The sequence below is a fragment of the Magnolia sinica genome, chromosome 16 (genome assembly GCF_029962835.1).
Source record: "Magnolia sinica isolate HGM2019 chromosome 16, MsV1, whole genome shotgun sequence".
NCBI classification, from domain to species: Eukaryota; Viridiplantae; Streptophyta; class Magnoliopsida; order Magnoliales; family Magnoliaceae; genus Magnolia; species Magnolia sinica.
Genome location: NC_080588.1, coordinates 20,403,485 through 20,415,669, shown reverse-complemented (window position 1 = coordinate 20,415,669; position 12,185 = coordinate 20,403,485). Strand labels below are relative to the sequence as shown.

Below are 12,185 nucleotides of genomic sequence, written 5' to 3'. Positions count from 1 at the left end.
GAAGCTAACTCAATAGTCCTTCAAACAAGACTAATTTCACATTGTTCCTGCATTGTTTGATACTCCAAAAGTGGGCCAACAGTCACTGGTCACATTTTGGACATACAGTTGGGTCATATAGCACACCGGTCTGGTGTGAGAGCCATTGGGGCTAAAATTTAATCCAATGTGTGCAGGATAAGGGGACACCTCATGATGGCCTCCACCATCGTCTTTGGTGGGTCCAAGTGGACCAAATAGCCAAGAAAATCCAGACTGTCAGATTTGACCAAACGGTCCAGATACCCATGCTTGAGGTGGGGCCCATGAGGCCCAAAGATGGCGGTTGTTACAATCTTCCAATGTCACAGATGCAGACCTTCACATTATGCGTCAAAAATCTTGGTCTTTGAATGGTCTGACAAAAAAACATATGGAAATCAACGGTTTAGAGTATGCAGTGAGTAATCCACTTAGTCCTTTTATCTATTGGCTTTCATCAGTGTATGGATTCTCTTGCCTTTTTTTATTATTTGATTACCATATCTAAAGAGATATATCAAATCAGTCTTTTCTAATTTAAATTTTTTAATTGGTAATGAAATTTTATTAAAGAGAAAGAAAAACAGCAACATCCCTCAAACAAGGGGAGCAAAACACCAGAACCCATTCAGCAACATCCTCTCACACCACTAAACACGATGAAAATGGCACAGAGAAACAGAAATACCCAATAAAATAATACTACATCAGCCCCCTAAGCTCAACCGAGTGTCTCCTGTCCTAGAATATCATCACATCTGTAACAACTTTGGCCAACTCATCTGCCTTTCATTGGCACTCCTTAAAAGTGCAGAAAAAAGAAATAGGGAATCCAGCACACAACTCATGCACTTCACAAAGTAGGCCACCCTCCAAGGGCATGCCCTGGATTTGATTTAAATCTAAACAATACCATAAAGATTGACATTTAACTTTCAAATCCAAATGCGAAATAACTACAAAAATTATTTTAAATCTAAGGCCAAAATATCCTTAGTATGGACTAATCTACATCCAGCCCTACAATCAAAGGGGGTCCATCTTATGATGATGGATGGCCTACATGCATCACCTCCAAAACTGATAAATGAAGATCATCGCATGGGACACCCCTATAGCATGGGAAATCTAGAAACATGATCAGTAACAGAAATCCAGATATAATGAACAAAATTGGAAGAGGTAAATCACAGAACCATTGAAAATCTTTGGGACATCGGTGGCAAAGAGTGTGCATTTACTTCAGCGATTGGAAGGTCAGGAGCTAGGTATTCCACAATGGTAACGGCGGCCGTAACAGCCACCACCATTACTGTTACGATACAGGCCATTACAGTAACGGCCGTTACGGTCTCTTTTTAAAAAATGAAGAAAACCTGTAACGGACCATTACATGGCCTTTACGGGGGTAACAGCCATCGTTTTTTTCTGTTACAGCCGTTACACCCTGTAACATGTAACGGTGGCAACTGTTACCATTACATAACGACCATAAAGGCCATTACGTGACCACTTTTGCATACCTTGGGCAGGAGGTTGAATGACATCCTCAAAGGTCTGTTCTCCCAATCTTGTGTAATCTGTTATTGGAGATAATTTTAATTGGAAATGTTGCAAGCCAAATAGCACTTGGCTACAGACTGATTTTTAGAATGTACAGCTGGTGGGCCCTTCCATGGCGTATTGGCAAAGATTTTAACATCATCCAATTCTCAAAGGATAAAACTCGGTGGGAGACACAACACTACATCTTCCAGCAAATTTGTCTATTTCATAGCTTAAAATAATCTTGTGGAACTCCCTCTTCAGGTGGAAACATTACATGCAGCTTCTGGTTATGTGCAGGCTACACGAATAGATTCTTGGTGATGACCGACTGGGAAAGGGGTTCTGAATGTCGGTATTGGGGGGCTTATCAGCCCAGCCAAAAAACAATACAATACAGGAGTCATTTATCTGTATCATGTCAGTTGAAATTTTTTAAGCCAAAGAATTAAGCAAGAGAGAGAGAGATTCAACAATCAATCTTATCGGTATTTTTGAAATGTATCTAATGGTGCATCAGACCATTCTTCGATAAGAATGTTATATGTCAGCTTGACCTGTTGAAAGTCAACCAAATAGACCATAATCTAACAAAAATCAAGCATAATTTGGTGAGTTAGGGCCTATTACATTGAAATAAAACAGAATAAGATGGAAAAAAAAAAAGAAGAAGAAGAAGATGATAGTTTACCCTTTTTCTAATTTCCAGAAATGATCCATCCCGTTTCCATTCATTGAACCCTACTCAACTCTTTTGTTTTACTCTCGAAAATAGGCCTAGATTAATAACTTTTAAGCTTCCTCCATGGTAGAAATGAAGAAAGAAGAAAATGAGATTAAAAAAAAAAAACAAATTTGGGCCTTTGGGCCGCATCAGCCTGTATTGGGCCTGTATTGGTGTCTGTTTGCCCCATATCAGCTTGCCCCATATCAGCCAATAAGGCCTGAAATGGGCTGATATGGCCTAAATTTTTTAGGTTCCAATTCAGCCCTATACGGATATGATACGGTCGTATCAACTGATACAATATCAATATCACAAACTACGTTACCTGCAGTGGTGCAATAGATGGTTCCGCGAATAGCATCTGATCATATTTCCATTTGTTTTTAGCCAAGTGCTCCATTCAATTTTGATTATGGTGGTTGCACAATTAAGGGATTGTGCAGAAGATTTCCAAATACGGGAAAGATACTCAAGTGGAAGGCTAGGCCAGGCAAACTTCAAAATTATGGAAAAGCTCAAAATCCTTCAGTCGACTTGACAATCTTCAACCTTTGCTTGGGTTAGGCTCTTTAAGGAAAGATGAGTTGCTGACCGCAATCCAAAGCCTAGACTTGGCTGAAGAAAGGGGCCAACTGGACATTAATGAATTGGAAGAAAGAGATTGTCTGAAATCATAGGGTGAATCACTGCTCAAAGAGAAGTGATTTAGAGACAACTCCAGAGCGACATGGCTTATAGAAGGGGACAACAACATTGCTGCTTCCATAAAATTACTAAAAGCCAGCATAATATTAACCACATCCACAAGCTCCTTATTAATGGTTCTCTAGTGGAGGAACCTTCTCAAATTAAAGACACCAGTATTGACTTCTATAACAAACTTTACTCTAAAGAGGGATTCCATAGAGATACCCTAGATGGGCTCTCCTTCAAGAGAATTCCTCATGATAAGGCCAATTGCCTTCAAAAGGATTTCAAAAAGGAGGCAGTGCTATATGATTATTCATGAAATGGATAGAGACAAGCCCCATGGATGCACAATTTCTTTCTTAGGATTTTATGACAAAATTTACTCTAACAACGGATTCCATAGACCTGCTCTAGATGGCCTCTCCTTTAAGGGGCTGTTTGGATTGGTGAAGAACTCTAGAAAACTGTGGAATGAATCAATGTCCAAAGACGTGATTATTTTCACTGGTTCGCAAAAACAAAAATAGGTTTGGAAATCGATTTTCATTTCCACTTTTTAAAGATTACAAATCAATTTCCTTCGAGAAGGGCTAACGACCGTAAATTTCATCTTCTCAATGGACATGATGCCCAAGAAAAAGGAAGGTGGCAAATGCATTGGGAGAGTTGGGGAAAAGAATAGATCTATACTCAGCAAATGCTGTTAGAGATTAGGAAAAAATCTTAAAGATCTATGGCAAAATATTATATCGAGAAAATACAAAGTTTCTACTTAAGGCCCGTTCCCTGGATTGTCCTAGAAGAGTATGCGCCAATGTCTTTTTTTTTAATCTGTAGATCACGCTCCAAAATCTTGGGAACACTGTTGGAAGTATTTAGGAAGACCCAAATTCCAGTATAGCTAGAGTTGTGGCCTGTGATCTCCAAATTTATCAAGGCACCCTCTTCTTAATCGGCAAGGGTGACAATTGTCATTTTTTGGAAAGAATTATGGATGGAAGATTCCTGCCTTTCCATTACTTTCCACTCCATTTACATCCTTTCTCAATCCAAAAGATGCAATGGTCAATTAGTGCTATGACATCTTCAAAAGCACTACTATTTGGAAGTTGTATTCACGGAAATCTAAAAGATGAAGTTGCAAAGCTCTAGAACCTGGTGTTGATCCATAGTGAGGTATTCATTGGCAACACTGGAGATAGGATGATTTGGTCCTAGGTTCCTTGAAATCCCCTTTTCCAAGCCACTTGCAACACCAATGGGTGAATTTCCCTTGAGCGAAGGCGTGGAAGCCCCAATTCCTCCTTGTGTTCAAGCATTTGCTTGGGCTTGGCTAGACACGGCCAACAAAAACTCAATGCTTGATAATCTCATAAAATGACATATAGCCCTTCCTAGTATCTGCTTCCATTGCAAGCTCAAAGAGGAAGCAGTTGATAATTCATTTTTCTGATGTTCCTTGGTCCGATCTACATGTATGATTTGAATCACTTCTTTGTATCTTTGGTTTATGTTGGGTAATGAACTCCTCTTTAAGATGAGGTAAATGGATGGCTTGCCAGTCCATTTAGTCTCAAATGGATGATTGTGTGGAATTTAATGCCTCATGCCATTGTTGTGGGGCTGATGGAAGAAAAGCATGATAGGATCTTTGAAAAAAAAAAAAAGTGTTCCCTTTTGAAGCCTTCTGAAGCCAAATCACTTATGATATAATTGATTGCACTTTATCCACTCGTGAATGCTGGGGATCTTCTCAGGAGGGAAAGGAATGGAAAGAGGGTTTAAATTTGGAGGATGCCCCCAACAAGTCACTTTGATGGTTACTCTCAGAATCTTAATGGCTCATTTGGTATTGGGGTGATTGGTAAAGGTAAAATGTGATTTTTAAGGCTCAAGAGGTGATTGGAGGGAAGCTATGAAAGAAAAGATGGAAACTTTCATTACTTGCTGCCCTTTGAACCATCTTCTTATAGAGGTATAATCATTGTTTTAACGATAAGAAAGGTTCTGTCAGTGGGGTTCTATGTAAAGTCCTTTAGTTCACTAAGAAGCAAGCTCATTGATTTTTTGTGGGTTGGGTTTTAAGCTCTAGAGCTCTTGTGTGTTCTTTCTTTGTTTGTTGCTTTTGTTGTGGTTGCCTTTGTTGTTTTTTCCTTTCCTCTTTCTTTTTTTTTTTTTTTTTGAAAGATTTCTTTCCTTTTTCATTGGCCTTTACCTGAATAAATATCTTCATCTTTCACAAAGGGAGGTAATTGGAATTCGTCTTAGACATCGCTCTAGACTCTCAAACAAGGGCTATGCATGATCACATCTCGCATGCTGGTAATTTAGTGATAGAAGGAAACTATGACCAGGTCTTCAAAGGGATATCCAATGCTAACTTGGGGCCTTAGGGATTAAACTCCTCTCCTTCAAATTAGATTGCTTATTGTATCTAAGAGAGCTACTTGTAATTTGATCCCAAACAGTGCTTATGTGGTGATCCATGTTTTAGCTAGAGTTGGAGTGACAAGAAGATCACTTGCTATAGGAGTCATCTTCTATGTAATTCTCCTTTTTGTTTTTAACAATATTTGTCCACTTTTAAAAAGAGAGAAGGGAAAGAGTTTAAATTTTGACAAAAAGAAATGAAAACATTGGTCACGCGTGCTACATTTGACAGTCAACCATTTGAAACATGGACAACAGGCACAGATAAAATCATGTGTGTAAGAAAAAGACTTTTAATTAATAATTACTAACTACATTTGTAATGCTTATGGAATACTTTCCTCATTTTCTCGATTTTTTATCACTTCATTCAGTTATCATTTTGCTGAGATTCTCCCATACTTTCACCAGAAATGCTTATCATGAGAAATTAAACATTTTGCTCACCAAGAAGAAGGTTTGTGATCATATATGCAACCTAAAGTTCCTATATTCCTATTGAATCAGACCAAAAATGCTAAGAAACAACCCTCCTCATGTTCTATAATGTATCAGATACCACATACCCTTTTCCTGCTTAATGCCCAAATACAGTCCCATGCACATGATTCTCTTATAGTATATACTAGCTACCCGCAATTAAAGGTCATATGCCAGCATAAGAATCTAGCAATAGTATTGATGGCCATGGGAAGCATTTTTTTTTCCCACAACATCGTTCAAAATGAAAAAAATAAAATAAAATGTGCCAGGTGAATTATTGCACTGGAACAATAGATAAGAAAATATTCGAGAAAGTTTGAGCATTTCAGCTCATAAGATTCATATCCTTGTCACCTAACATGAACAAGCATTCTATCCCTCCAGTTTAATATACAGTGATATCTTGGATGGAAATCCTGGATGGATCGAACAACTGGTCCTAAGACCGGGTAAAGGAGGGGTGTCAGTGTCAGGCGGACAGCTAAAGTAGTAGGGACAAGCTATGATGATTGATAACTAATATGAAAAAAATACCAACTCATAGCATAGTTGTAATGAGAATTAGAGAATTACAAATGAAGAAGGATGCCCAAATGATATGATTGACCCAACAAGCTTAAAATCTTACATCTGTGAATTATAAATTATATAGAACAAACTAAACGGCATGCACAGCTCCCTGTAAATGTTACAAATCCAATGCATCTGAAGGATCTCACAATCAGAGCGGGCAACACATCCATACTCCTAAGCATGGTTACCATATCAATACGAACAAGGTATGACTATAATCATTAAGAACTTGAAACCAAATGGAGTGTGGCTGAAAAACAAATGAGTTGATGGAGAACAAATATCATAAAACCCTATGTGAAAAGAGGGAAAGAAAAAATGGCAAAGCAAGGAAAGCAGCGTGAAAACCACTGAAGACACAGTAAAAATTCCAACCGGAATCTTATCTTTTCCAATTGAAGTTCTGACCTTCATACGCCTTGCAGAGGGAAAACAGCTAAAGCAGCAACCAAACCGTGAACCGGAGCATTGCCACTGCCTTAAATCCTGGAAAGCATCCCACCCCACCTAGAGGAATTATATGATTCTCAGCACGAGGATGAATAGCATCCCAGGTCTCAGGCGCATAGAGGTGGACCTCAAGGATTATCATTCCAGACCATTGATCAGACGGACTTCACCATGGAGAACCCATGCCCCAAAATTTTCCCGACTAGAAACTCCCTGGCATTCCCATTACGGAATTATTCCCTTCACCATCTACTACCAGGCCACCAATCCAAGGGCTATAAAATCATTAATCAAGAGAGTCCATAAGGCATAGCCAATCCAAGTTGGGGTCCATCAAGTCAACCGTCCCACCAAACCACGGTGCCCACTTACATATACTCAAGGCCCAGGGCTGAGGACCACATAATTCCTATACCACCTATCAACTACCATCGACTCAATCTAATCTGGATTTACAACAGCAAAGATGGGAAAAAGGCGGAAATTTTGCCATCAAAAACACGGTCCGAGAAAATTCTATCGCGAGATTAAACCATCGGTACATGCATGGAAGAAATAAAATTAAAAATCCAAACAGATTGGCAAACAACAAACGAATCAGAAAGATCGAATATCTGAAAAATCCACCACCAATGAGGGTTGACCTAGAAGTCAATCCCCCAAAAAAATCACCAAAATCCAACAGCAGAGATTCCAAAAAGACAACACAAAAAGCAAGTAATTCCGCAGCATTCCATTTCATCTCTCCAAAGAATTTCCAATAATGATAAAAAGATCCGTCCCAAGTTCCTAAATTTTCAGATAGAAAGACACGAATCGGAAAATATCAGCCATTTGTAACAAAAGAAAATCGATGATGGATGGGACGGTGGAATCGTACCTGAGAAAGGCAGGAGGACGAGATAGTTGGAATCGATCGGACGGTCGAGAGAGAAAGAAAAAGGAGATGGAGGGAAGCGATCGGACGATCGGATCCTCTCGTTCTCTCTCGCTGGCGAAAAACGGAGAGGGGGGATGGATTGAGGGTTGGCTTGGGATAGGTGAACCTGTGAGAGAGAGAGAGAGAGAGAGAGAGAGGCGAAAGTTATGGTAATTTCCACTAATAAATTAAAGGAGAAATGCTAAAATTTACTCCGTTGAGTGCATCTTAACTCGAGTGCACTTTAACTCGCGTGCACTCGCTCCACGAGTGTGTGTACCTGCCACACCTGCGAGATATCGGAACCCGCGTTGGTTGTGATTCCAGCGTGTGGAATCATGGACGCGGATTAGGTGGTGTTGCCAACACTACCCAAGCATTAGTGTGGTTAATGCGTTGGGCACCGTGGAGCCCACCGCAATACATGTATTCTGTATCCATGCTGTCCATCTGTTTTATTAGTTTATTTTAGAACATGAACTCAAAATGAAGTAGATCCCAAAATTAAGTGGACCACACCACATGAACACAGCAGGATTAATGACACCCAATATACCTTCCTAGGACCTACTATGATATTTATTTGCCAAAAAACTTATTGATAAGGTCACACAGCTTGAACCGAGTGAAAACACAAATATTATCTTGATGCATAAATTTCATGCCGTATAAAGCTTTTAATGGTGGGCATTTAATCACCACTATTTCTTGCAATGTAGCCTTCTTAAGCTTTAGATCTATTTCTTTTTTTTTTCATATTTTAAAATAAAATAGAAAAATGGGTAAATGGTATAGATATAAAACAAATACATCACAGTGGATCCACAGTGTCCAACACATCATACACCACCCGATCCTCGTTCCTCATAATCAACCGGGGAACGCGTATACACGGACTCCGGCCAAAGGATTCGTTTGTTTGATCACATGCGGTTCACCTACTTATCATATTGGCCAGACTTTTAAGCATTGTGGGGTTCATCTGATCAATGCGTCCAGTCTCCCATGTGGTGCCTCGTGTACACGTGTGAGTAGAGTGCACTTGCACAATGAACCACGTGGGTTAGCGCGCTGCTTTTTACACGCGGGGTGCATGCAGCTCATTCTGAACCGTTCAAGTAGCGTTTCAAATTCTCGATGGGTTTAGACGAGATTGATTATTGAATCCCAATTTCTCAATTTGTGTCCATCAAATGGACGGACGAAATTCAACGAGTTTAAGGTGCCGAGTAATGTGTGATCCCATCAATTCTATTATTCCGTGCATGTTTCATCTAAAGCTGGCCCAATATTTCTAACCGTTGAAATTGGGTTAGCTCGGGTCATGCGAAGGCTGGCCCCCGTGCGTGGTACGGGTAGCCGACTCCAACAGGGTACACGGTTGTTTTCTCTCTGCTCGGAGCCACTGACCAATCGCCATTGGGCGTGTGACTTTAAGCGTGAGTCTCGAAACGAAACGTCTATTCGCGCCGTAGGATTCCCGATTCAGCACGCGCCTAGTATTGCGTCTCTCGTCGCGCCAAGCTGCTTGGCTTTCTCAATTTTATTTTATTTTCCTTTCTTGTTTTGTTTTGTTTCTTTCATTGGGAGGATCCTTCCTTCTGCCACCTAAGAGGATTTGTTTGATGGATTTGTGGAGTAGGTTATGCCATGCTCACACGCGCATCCACTCCATGCGATGGGACCCGCTGTGGACGGTGATTCGACTAGAAATTCCAACGATGAGACGACGGGATCTGTCCACTCTTTTAGCCACTGGATTAGAATGTGTCCTGCTTTGGTTACTCGTGATGTAAAGCATGCTAATGTGCCACGTGGAGGAGTCGGACACCATGCATGCCACATGAAATCTCTATAACCGGCTTATAATTCCTGGAGCAGATTAGGCGCGGCCTTGACCGTGGCTTGTCCATTAAATTTTTGCACTCCGTGAATGAAAAAAATTAAGCAAATTTAAATCTCAAATAAGCCATATCATATAAAACAATTATGCTTGTTGAGGGGAAAATGAAACGACCTGTAAAATGAAACAACTCTACAACCAGCACCCACCGTACTAATGGGTAAAATTACTTGCGAGATACATACTGGCAAAGAAAGTCCGACCACAAAATAGGTCTGTATAGTCATAGGTCCACATGACTACTAAATGATCTATTAGGTAGGCTGGCACAACTATATGTCGTCTATAGGTCGACTATAGGTTGGTAGGAACATAGGTCTGCTATTGGTCGGCCATAGCTCGATATAGTCCCCGACAAAGTCGGCAGTCGGTATTAACCTCGAGGGAATGTTGATCTGTCGAGAACTCAGGTGAATGTCGATCTATCGAACAGCTCCGTATTACCTACCTTTAAGGCGTCATCCGCCTTTGCCGACCGACCTTGTCCCGAGCAACTGACCTGAAGATCTCCTGAACGGCCCGAAGATCTCTCCCAAGATCTTCGGAGGATAAGATCGGATCTCGAGGATCTTGGACGCCCGTAATCTCGAAGAGATCTCCAGCTATGGGAAGATCTCCGACGTATCGAGCCTCCTAAACGGAGAACTCTTCCTACGGTGTGATCGTATCGGGCCAGTGGAAGGTACACATACTCAATCATATATATGACTGGTGACTCTTTTACAAAAAGATCATCTCCTACAAAGACCCAAGTTCCTGGCTTAGGCATCGGAGGGTCCCCTGCACTAGCTAAGGTCTCATTTGTCTCTTTCTTACCTATGTGCAGGTTCTCGAGGGTCTATTACGAAAGGTCTACAGGAAAACTGCATCAACAGTTTGGCGACGTCTGTAGGAAACGGAATCAAAGTCGTTTTCTGCTTTACCAAAGAGACTAATGTAAGTGCAAAAATGATTAAAGCACTACTTAGTTGTCAAATTTCTTATGAATAAAACAACTTATCAAGAGAAGATCAAGTTTAAGTGTCTGATGCATTCTCAAGAAAAGATCAAGCTCAAGATCAAGAGTGTAGTACATTCTTAAGAGAAGATCAAGCTAATGATCAACTGATATTCAAGTACAAGATCAAGCTCAAAAGTCAAGACGAAATCAATAATAAAATTCAAGACAAAGAAGTTCAGATATTTCACATATCTCAGACAGTATAAAACCCTAGAAAGACCTTAGGTTTAGGTTCTTTCAAAAATTATTTAAATTGGGTTTTTATACTTGTGATTACTTAGAATTCGACCAGCCTAAGGTCTGGTTCGACTAGTCTGAGTTTTCCCGGCCAGTCCTAGTTCATGTTGAAGCAAAACGGAATTTTGGTTGCAAATTCAACCAGTCGAATTTTTTGTTCGACTAATCGAAGACTAATCTTCGACCAGCCCAAGAAAATTCGGCTCGAAGTTCAGCAACTAAAATGCTTCGGATTTTAGGATCTTCGACCAGTCGAAGACCAAATTCGACTAGTTGAACAGAGCTCTTTGACTAGTCGAACTGGTCCTGAGACTAGTCGAAGTTTGGATAAATCTTATCCCGCATAAATCTGAAATCCGTTGAACAGAATCCGGTCTGCTCGGGCTAGTCGAAGACTGCCTCGGGCCAATCGAAGATTCAACTTCTTTGCCTATAAATTGAGGTTCTCTCTCAATCCGAAATATCAATTATTATTATTATTATTAAAAAATTTTCTATAAGAGAGAGAAAATCTCCAATTATTAGCAAGCTACTGAACGGTATTTATAAATTTTATTTATAGCTTTTGTTTAATTCCCTTAATCTCAGATCCTTTCATTCTGATTCTAAAGAGAGTAAACTATACTCTTCTATAGAGATTTATGAGAATTAACTCAAGTAGCCATTGCTTTGAACTTAATTAAAATCAATAGAACCCTAGATCTTTTCTATTTGACTGAACATTGAATAATCAACATTTAAGAAAAGTGGTTATTCAGCTTCAGCTTCTGATACGTCTTCTACGGTGAAGATAAGTATACTTTCAATTCTGTATTTGGTTTTTCTGAGATAGCCAGAAAATTTTGGTGTAGGTTTTGTCTGAGATAGCCTGGAAATCTCAGTGAGGGGTTTGATTGTGATAGCCTGATAAAATCACAAATATATCAGGTTTTAAGGTGACCCTGAGAAAACTTTTTTCATAGTAAAAGCCAAGAATATGTGAAGAGTAATTTTAGGAGTGGAATAGGTGTGGTTGTTTTAGTACAGTTGTTGACACACCGAACCACTATAATTCTCTGTGTTTTGTGGTGAATGTTTTTATCTTTTATGTGGTGAATGGTTGTATTTACATTTTAGTTCAAGTGGTGAATGATTGTAATATTTATTTTTATTTACTCTTGCAAAGTTTGAAATTTTAATTTTAAAAGTATTCGTGAAATAAGGTTGT

The 12,185-nt window shown here is 39.7% G+C and overlaps 1 protein-coding gene across 5 annotated transcripts in view; it reads right to left on the bottom strand.

The window, feature by feature from the left end:
- Positions 1-8,005, bottom strand: part of LOC131229708 (probable E3 ubiquitin-protein ligase HIP1) — a 34,262-nt gene extending 26,257 nt beyond the window's left edge. For 2 of the 5 annotated variants that reach the window (XM_058225700.1, XM_058225697.1), the window contains exon 1: positions 7,800-8,004. The gene's annotated coding sequence lies outside the window, so the exon portion shown is untranslated. Of the gene's footprint in view, positions 1-5,979; positions 6,101-6,877; positions 6,977-7,799 lie in introns of those variants that run through there. The other 3 variants (XM_058225699.1, XM_058225701.1, XM_058225698.1) reach the window with 3 other exon arrangements.
- Positions 8,006-12,185: the final 4,180 nt, after the last annotated feature.